Genomic DNA, 9,956 nt, shown 5'->3' with positions numbered 1-9,956 from the left:
TAAAATGTAATGGCTCCCCCCGGCCAGTTCAAGGGGTCACTTGTGGCCTCCTTCCACTTATAGGTGATGTTCTTAGTGGAGGCCAGCTGGATCGTGGGCCCCATCAGTTTCAAGGCCACTGTGTAGTTAGGTTCTTGTCCCTGAGACAGCCCCCTCTTTCTCCCAAGGGCCAAACTGACAGAGGGCTCTAAGCTGAGCTGTGTGTTGGTATGGGGTGGCTTTCTTGCTCTTTCTCTGCCCCATCTCAGTTGTTAAAAACCATGAAAGTTATTCCTGCCAGTTGCTCAGTGGTGGTCTGGGGTCCTAAGCCTAGTTTTTATCATTTTCATTTGATGTTTGGGGCTAGCTGTTGGGTAAAACGCATCCCCGAATTGCTCGGTCCTTAACAGACCGGAACAACTCATTTAACAGGCTCCCTGTTTATCACTTTCCTTACAGATAACATGAAGCTTTGGGTGACAATGAGCTCCACTCCTGATGGTGGCAGGACTCATAGTGTTTGCACTTCTGCCAACAGGGACCTGCAGTTTTGTAGCAAAGGAAAGGTTAAGGGGCAGCAGCTGCTCTTTGCGAAGGAGGCGGTGAGCCGAGAAAAAGACAAAATCAGGGGTTTCTCATGGTTCCAGGGGCCTGGAGGTGGAGGCATAAAGGATGAGCCGGGGGAGCAGAGTTCAGGGAGGTGGTGGAGCTCAGAGGCCTGAGCCTAGGGAGTCTCAGCCCATTTGCCGAGGTGGCGGCAGCGTCGATCCAATTGGAGAAGGAGCTGTAATGAAGGGGCAGCGATGACTCCCAGGGCTGGGATGGTTCTCAGGAGGAGGGTGAGATGAGCTTTTGCTCTTGTCCCACTGCCTGCCCGCTCTGGCCTCGGTGGCCCCTCTGGCTCCCTCTGTTCCCTCTAGCCTCACTCGGAGCTGCTCCGGCCACCCCTGGCCCCCTCTCTGGCCCCGGTTCCACACTCTGACCAGCAGGTGCTGCAGAAATGAGGGGAGTTGGGTGGTGGAACTACAGGTGTGACTCCATCGCTGTGTGGGTGTTGCTCTGGACACAGGAACTGTTTCTTCTTACCAAGAAGTGTTTTCTGATTATTTGATCGTGAGCATGGCTTATCTTATCTGTGGGTGTAGAATCAGGACCCTCCAAGGCAGGGATGGTGACTGTTGTAGCAAAGGTTGGGAGTAGACTGTTTCTAACTCTGTGGAGGTGAGTAGGAAATATCTACTTGAGATGTGAACACACATGACATTGGCAGGGCCTGTGTCTACAGGAGATAACCCCAGAGATGCTTATGCCTTTTTGGCAAACGCCTGTGGGTACGAGAGACTGGTAACAACCAGAATGTCCCCACTGTGCACAGACAAGGAGCTCTGTGACCCCAGCACGCTCTGCTGCCTCTGAGAAGAATTAGGCCCATTTGTAAGATGCGCTCTCCACAAGCATCACACTGGGAAAAAAGGCATCTATAGCTTCAAGCTGTAAATTTATTTTCTTTGTCTTTTTTTTTTTTTTTTTTTTACTGATAACCAATCACTTCAATTAATTTTAGGAAATAACATACCCTTTAGACCCATGGATGATACTAAATTATATATCCATATGGTATTTTAGCAAAAACAGGTTCTAAAAATCATACAACCATATAGAGTAATGATATACATATCAAGATTATGTTTCAAAATGTCTAAAACAAAATAAAATAAAATGTCGGTCATGGTTCTCATTCACTGTCTTGGTGAACAACAAAGAAAAAAAACACCACCAAATATCCCAATATTTACAGACATAGGTGTTTTCAAAAGGTTTTTTTCTTACTTTAGCAAAGAGAGCCCATCCAAATTTTATTCATTTGATTTAACTCTAATACATGTTAATACTATTTCTCCTACTGCAGCACGTTCTCACTTTCTCAAGGCCTTTTCTTCAATTTTTCTATAAATAAAATATGTCATTTCCAACCATCAAATTAAGATGTCATCCTCAGAGACATTATGTACCAGGTTGGTATATTCACGTAGCTGCTTTCCATATTTCAGGCTAAGCAAAGACATGCATTTAGAGTTGTGCTAATGTTATGAAAGCAAAAGACAATCCAACTGAATATCAAGAGAAATTATGACCTTTCTACGCAGTGCTTGATGCTGAAAACAGTGATTTGGACATATTGATTTTTATTCAAATACCATTCTGTTCACTTGTGGTCCAAGAACATTCAAATCATAAACCAAATGCCCTGGCTGGTTTGGCTCAGTGGATAGAGCGTCGGCCTGTGGACTGAAGGGTATCATGTTCGATTCCAGTCAAGGGCACAGGCCTGGGTTACGGGTTTGATCCCCCATGGGGGGGGGGCGTGCTGGAGAGGCAGCTGATCAATGACTCTTTGTCATCATTGATGTTTCTACCTCTCTCCCTCTCCCTCCTTCTCTGAAATCAATGAAAATATATATATATTTTAAAAAAAGAAACAGTTGTTAAAAATTGGTCTTCAAACATTATAACTAACTAGTAGCCCGGTGCACGAAATTCGTGCACTGGGGTGGGGGGGGGGGGAGAAGGGGCCCCTCAGTCTGGCCTTCACCCTCTCCAATCTGAGACCCCTCAGGGAATGTCCAACTACCTGTTTGTGCCCACACTTTTAACAGATAACAGCTCCATTGTTATTCCTTTCTTATGCTTAAAACCATTGGAATTAGTAGGTATTCAAAGTGTGTATACATTTTGGGGGGACACCCTGTATATCTCTAGTCAGCGGTGAAAGAAACCAACAGCAGATTTGGAACCCCCAGACAGGGAACCTTGCTCATTCCCCACATGTCTCCCCACTTCACTTTCCACCTTCGTGGGCAGCAGGAGAATCAATGTTTTCTCTCATTAATTCGGAAAAGCACGTCCTGTCACCTGCTGCCCGGCAGGAGTGTGCTAGGCCCCAAGCAAGCAAGGCTCAGTCAGGGCAGCCTTCACTCATGGTGCTGGCACCCAAAGTGCACATTCCTCCTCTACAGTCGCCCCGACTATCCCACTGTTTCACTGAGAGGACGGAATTCCTCTCCGCCTCTGGGTTCTTGATCTTGAACGCTGACCGAAGGCACCTCAGAGAGGGCCGCCTGCTCCCACCAGGTGTGTCTGTCTGCACCTGCTCCCGCCTCAGCACCTGCATTAACCCCCCAGAGGTGATCTCGTAGCTGCACTGGCCTCCGTGGGAACAGGGCATCACCACTCCGCCCTCTCACTGTCATCTCACAGGCGCCCACTCTCAGAACCCAGAACACCCAGACACTCTCCAAAGGACGTGAGCTCATCAGAGGGCATGTGTGCACATCCTGTGGGGGTGTTAGGCATGCTGGGTTGATGGAAGTGTGGTTGAGAGGCGGGGGGAACTTGTGCACGCCTTGGTTTGCAACTGTTGCAGGTGTGGGAGGGTGACAGTGTGCTGGGGGATGTTCGCACACCAGGGGGGGATGTGCACACCGGAGGCCTCTGGCTTTGCAGATCCACAAACCCCCGTGGTGCGGCCAGGAGGACGTCAGTCTGGCCCGCCACGGTGGCTGTCCCTGTGATCCTGCACCTTCTGGGCCAGGGAGGCGGATCTTGCGCAGTCACTCCTGGGCGCTCATGGCTGCCTCCCCGCTGTGAAGGGTCACGGATCCGAGTCCCGGGACCGTGCACAGCCTCAAGTGCTGCCCCCCGCCCGGCAGGGTCACAGATCTGTGTCTTGGTCCCGTGGACAGCCTCAAGCACTGACCCCCACTCGGCAGGGTCACAGATCCAAGTCCTGGACTGCGGACAGCCTCCCGCGGTGCCCCCCACCTGGCAGGGTCACAGATCCAGGTCCCAGACCGCAGACATCCTTGCCTGCTGCCGCCTGCCTTCAGTATGCAAATTAGCCGCCATCTTGTTGCTTCAGGGTGGGGGTCCCCACTGGGGTGCCTGGCCAGTCTGGGTGAGGGGCTGAGGGCTGTTTTCAGGCTGGCGGGCGACTGAAGCTCCAAACCTCTCCTTTTTTTTCTTTTTTTTTTTTTTTTATTCTGGCATTTATTTACCTTCTATGCCTGTCACTGGAGCTGAGAGCCGGCTTTCTCTCTGAGGCTCGGCTGCTGAAAGCAGGTTTCTGGCCTTTGTTTACCTTCTGTATTTGAAACAATGTTGCGGTCTTGCTGGCTGAAGCCTGGCTGACTAAAGCCGGTTTCTGGGGTTTTGTTTAGCTTCTATATTTGTTACAATGTTTCAAACTGCAAGCTCAGAGGCTGGCAGCACAGGCGGGGAATGTTGGAGTCCTCCGTCACTGAAGCAAGCAAGCCTCCCTGTTCGCTTCAAGCTGCCTGGCTGCCAGCCGCCATCTTGGCTGGCAGTTAATTTGCATATCTCCCTGATTAGCCAATGGGAAGGGTAGCAGCCGTACGACTAATTACCATGTTTCTCTTTTATTAGATAGGATGATGCCATGTTTGCTGATGATCTTAGCGACACAAAACCACATCCATACCTCAGTGGCCACCAAACCATTCAGCAGATCTTCCAGAATGGTAACCTGTTTGAAGCTACGAGTTTGAGCAATATGTATTGTTTCAAACCCTGAATAGCTGTCGGGATCTCAGCAGGGGTTGGAGGAATCAGATCAACCTTGGCACATGCCAAATCGTGGCCAATGGAGGCTTCCCATGAGTCACAGCAGCAACGTTCACCGGCGCGGGGGCCGTCTTGGCGAGGTTTCGGGCAAACTGGGCCATTTTGCCATCGTGGGTATTGCAGCCCAAACCACCAGCTGAATCAAGCTGTAAACTCTGTGCGCAGCTTCCACTATGTTACAAGGACCAGCTCACTCATGCTCACAGCACCTCCTCATGCTGGAAGCGTTGTCAGCATCTTACAGAGAAGGAAACAGGCACAGGGAGATCAGCCCTCAGAAAACTGCCTCATCTGATGCACAAAAGATGGACACAGTGACCCCCTCTGGGACAAGCAGCTGTGCTTGGGGTTTACTTACTGTTGCTCTTTCACCTTCCTTTGTACTCTTAAAAAATGTAAGCCTTAAATGTCATAAGGGAGCCAACAAACACACAAACCACTTTTGGGAGTGCCCTGCGACTCTCCTTTCCAGAAATCTGGGGCTCTCTGCCCCCGGGGAGAACCTAGTGGCTGGAAGAGCAGGCAGTTCTCAGAGTTCCTTCCAGGCCTCTCCACAGCCCACTCCCCAGCCTGATCCACCCGGAGTGAGAGGAGCACAGAGGCTTTGGGCGCCGCTCTTTCCCTGGAGTCGGAAACCATCAGCCTATGCGTGGCCCCTCTAAGGACCAGGATCCCCCCTGGGGCATAGTCTGCTCTGGAAACATCCCTGATGGGAAGATGACCAGCGCTGAAGCCCAGGCCCCTTTTAGCCAAGTTACAAGAAAGTGCCTCATCTTCAAGACGCTTATGGACTAGAGAATTGTCATAATAAATATTAAAACGGCCTAAAAAACTTCAATAAAATATGAAAACATTTCACATTATCAGAACATTTGCAGTGTGAGGTTTGAGATGTGAAGTCATGGACCCTGTTCAGTGCACAACCTCCCCTGCCCAGGCCTTCCCCACCATGAGTCCAGCCTGGGCCTGCGCTTCCCGGAGCCCCTGGGTTGACAAGAGGCAGCAACTGGGTGGTCGTGCCCGTATTCTAGACGCCCAAACAAAGGCTCAGAGAGGGTGAGCAGAGGTCCCTACCCCCAGCCCACTTCCCTTCCACTCAGCCCAGCTCACTGGTCCTCCCCCAGCTCCCGCCTGGTTGCCACAGTGTTGGAGGAGATTTCTGAGAAGCAATTGAAAAATACACACCAGTTGGCACCTCCTTCCTCACTCTCTCTCCAGCTTCAAAGCCTCCTTTTGGGCAGGTAGGCGGGGCTTCTTCCTGGCCAGGCCTCGGGGAGCAAAGGAGATCAAGGAGACATAGAGTCCAGGTAGTGGGTTCTGGGACCCCAACCTCACTCAGCAGATTTCCTGGACCTGGGCCCCATCGCCCTGGGCTCCATCGTCCTCTCACAGTTCCAAGTCCAGGTGGGCTGTTTCCTGCCTCCCCGCCTTCGCACATGCAGTTCCCTCCACCTGGAATGCCTTTCATCATCCTTCAAATCCCAGCTCATCTGTAACTCCACTGGAGAACCTTCCCTGAGTGCCTTGGTGCTCCCCCTGCATCCTGCACCCTCCCCAGTCACAGTCTTTTTCCAGAGGATGCTCTCATGGGGTGGTGAGGTCTTGGGGTGCTAGCTTTACCTTTGTGCCCCAGCCCCTGGCACAGACAGGTGCTCAGTAAATCTGGAAGGAAGGGAAGGAGGGAGGGGAGCAAAGAAACACCTCTCATAGGATTGGAGAGGATCTGGACCGTGAACACCTGGCATAGGACTGGTCACGGAGCAAAGCCCAAGAAGTAGCCCCTAAGGAACCTGAAAACAAGATTGGGTGATTTTTTATGATTTCAACGAATGACTAAGCTAATTGAGAAGGGAGTCTCGGCCGAGGCCTGTGCACCAAAGGGTTCTGGGTTTGATTCTGGTCAAGGGTACTGTACCTAGATTCCCTGGCCCCGGCTCTGGTCGGGCGCGTGCAGGAAGCAACCAATCGATGTGTATCTCTTACATGTAATGTTTCTCTCTGTCTTTCTCTCTCTCTCTCATTCTCTCTAAAAGATCAACTGAAAAATATCCTCTGGTAAGTATTAACAACAACAAACAAGCAAAAAACAAGAAGAAGTCTCAGTGAGACTTTGTGGGGGTGAGTTGGAGTGGAGGATGGCATTGTAACCGGTCAATCACTGCATCCAGGCAGCCTGTCACTGCTTGAGCCAATCAAGCACAGACAGGGTTGAGTCACTTAGGAGAGCTTCTTCCAATCCCGCCGGCAGTCTGGGAGAGCAGCAAGTCATCCACCAAAATCTGGTCTGCACCCCACAAGCCAGCTGTTGATGTAGGGTAGGGCAAGGATTAGTACAGGCATGGGGAAGTAGGCTATGCAGGCTGGGATGGGACTCCATTGTTTGGGTACCAACGTTGTTAATCTTTCCATGAGAATACAGGAGTTAGCGGCTGGGAACATGGTTAGTGACTCAGAGGCCTACACCATGGCAGACATCTCAATGATAAGGTCCGTGGTGGCTGCCTGATCGTATTTCCGCAGCATCATAACGAGTCGCCCCTTCCAGGATCTTAGTGAATTCCAATATTGCTTCATATGTTTTCAGGTTACTTCTGTGACATTAAACTCTTGTTACTGAGTACCTTATTTTGCTAGTAAATTAGTTGTGAACACATTTGTTTTCCTGAATAAAAGATTCTAGTTAATACTTTGGCATATAAACACAGTGGTTTTGAAACGTGTTCTTGTAACTGAAAGGGTTCTGCTTGATTCCTGTGTCTGTCCCTTTCAGAATGAAAGGTAAAATAATCCTGTAGAATTGTGCTAAGACCAAACATCCCTTATTTTGCGATTTATTAGAATATAAGCAAAGAGCAGACTTATACAGTGGTTTTATAGGATAAATGCTTATATTTTCCTTCCAGTAAGGTACTGATGATACTGTGCACATCTATGGATCTGTATATTTATTATGCTAGTCCTCAAAGGACGCTGTCAGCCAATTCCTGCGCAAAAATGATCCTCTGCTGCCCTCCGGTGGCCATGCAAGGAATAACACTATGTGCCTCTGTCCATGGTGCTGCAATTCCAGGTAAAGCCCTGTGAACACGACCAAAAATTATACCCAGAAAAAATACCCCCATAAAATCATCATCGAAGCTGTTCAGGGCGCCAATCATTCTGTATTGACGGCTCTGTGTTCTTCACCTCTTCCCGCCCCAGCTCTGCAAAGGGCGACCCCTCCTCGTAGACTGCTGCACTGAGGATCCCCTTATGGTGTCCCACCACCCTGACTAATATGTTCGTTGGTGCCGGTTTTTTTAAATCAAAAATATATTTTAGCCCTAACTGGTTTGGCTCAGTGGATAGAGCGTCGGACTTCGGACTCAAGGGTCACAGGTTCGATTCCGGTCAAAGATATATTATTGATTTTTTTACAGAGAGGAGGAGAGAGGCATAGAGAGTTAGGAACATCCATTAACCGCTTCCTGCATACCCCCCACTGGGGATGTGCCCGCAACCAAGGTACATGCCCTTGACCGGGATTGAACCTGGGGCCCTCCATTCCACAGGCCAACGCTGTATCCAATGAGCCAAACCGGGTAGGGCTCGTTGGTGCCGTTTTTAACTAGAGTGGTGAGTGTATGTCTGGCACGCAAATGCTCTAATCAGTTAGCCACACCAGCTATGGATTGTATGCCCTTTTGTTGTTATTATGTGAATTTGTTTTTAACTCTAATTGACATTACTTTCAGGTGTAAGACATAGTGATTCAACATTTACATACCTTACAAAGTGATTCCCCCCTAAATGTAGTTCACGTCTGACTCGACTGCCTCTGCTGCAGTGATATCTCCATGACTTATTTCATAAACCATGTGATGGACTTTTCCAGCCCCAGTGGGGACAACCCAGGGCTGGTGTTGGCAGAAGAACAGCTGGAGGCTAATGTGATTGAGAGGGACGAGGGGTTGTGTCGTGGAGCGGCGTGTGTGTGACTGCAACACTTCAGGGGCTTAGGCTAGAGGAGCAGTGGCTGTTTGGAGCTGACTGGGGGAAGGAGGTGAGGCGCAAAGTCTCTGTCTCCTGCAGCTGCTGTGAGGAGACAGGTCCTTGCAGAAGCTCCAGGGAGAACATCCCAGCCTTTTCTGTGTCCTGAGATGGGGAGCAGCCTGCATTCCCCACAGGCCCCAGTGTGATCACAGCGGCCCTTATAAGGGGGAGGCAGTAGGGTCAGGATCAGAGAGAGAAACGAGACTGTGCTGCAGGCTGTGGAGATGGAGGCCAAAGGAGAGGCATCCCTCAGGGGTGGCTCCAGTGTCATTGTGGGCTCGTCCTCCTCGTGGTTGCGGATGCCAGGCACCAGGTCCTGCAGGTTCTTGTCGAATGTGCGGTCAATGTGCCCTTGACCATCTCGAGGGCCATAACGACAGTGGCCGGCGGGCTGGAAACCCAGGATGCCCAATGTCAGATGGTGTGCGGGGACTCAGGGGCCGTCCTTGCTCCCTGCGGAGCGCTGTGCCTCTGGTCGCCGCTGCGGGGCATGCGACCTGTGTATCTGGCAAACTGATGCACCCCTGGCTACTGCTCCTATTCACTGTTAAAGATCTAAATTTGAAACTAAGCGTAGTAACCCTGAATGGAAGTAAACAGGTTCTCCTGTGCAGGAAGCCGGTCCATCCTTGCTGCTTGACACAGTCGCTGCGGGGAAGAAACATCTGCACAGCATACGTTCCAAGGGACCTGGTGTCTATGGCATTCTGTTCTTAATATGTTTGTTTCCCTTCTTAGTGGTATGTGTTCTTACCAGCTCCAACTCCCCGGGAAAGGTTGTTTCCCCAGCTGGGAATGTTTCCCTAGAGTTAGGAATGAACGGGACTAGGGGAGGGAATAAATCAGTCAAACCCCCTAGTGTTACAGAAATACAGTGTACCACTTATGAGGAACCCAGACTAAGACTGTTAGCAATAAATTTAGAAATTGCTAGGCCCACATCCTCAGGGGTCTACACACCAGAGAAAGTACCACAGCCTATGCCCCTGAAAACCCACTGACGAAAGGAAGTCCCAAGGAAGACCACCAGGAAGGCTAAAAGGACAACTATCAGTTAAAGAAATGCCGCTGCAAACAATGCAGGCAGCCTTCTTATCTAGAAATATTAGGCGAGCTATGCAACCAGAAAGACTTAAACTAAGTGCCAGGCAGGTAGTTCATCACTGTAGCTAAGAAAAATCATGCTTAAGCTACAGAACCTTGACTTAGGCCAGAGAATAGGAAAACCTCCTTCCGTTTTTTCCTTATAGCTTCACAGTGGAGCAATAGAATAGTAACCTTAGAATAGAAATAACAAACTAGCC

General features: G+C 50.0%; 1 pseudogene; it reads right to left on the bottom strand.

The window, feature by feature from the left end:
• Positions 1–4,426: 4,426 nt before the first annotated feature.
• On the bottom strand, positions 4,427–4,721 carry LOC102428266 (annotated as a pseudogene).
• Positions 4,722–9,956: the final 5,235 nt, after the last annotated feature.

This window comes from Myotis lucifugus, unplaced genomic scaffold, assembly GCF_000147115.1.
Source record: "Myotis lucifugus unplaced genomic scaffold, Myoluc2.0 scaffold_1542, whole genome shotgun sequence".
NCBI classification, from domain to species: domain Eukaryota; kingdom Metazoa; phylum Chordata; class Mammalia; order Chiroptera; family Vespertilionidae; genus Myotis; species Myotis lucifugus.
Note: the sequence above shows the minus strand (reverse complement) of the source record. Positions and strands in the feature narration are given on the sequence as shown.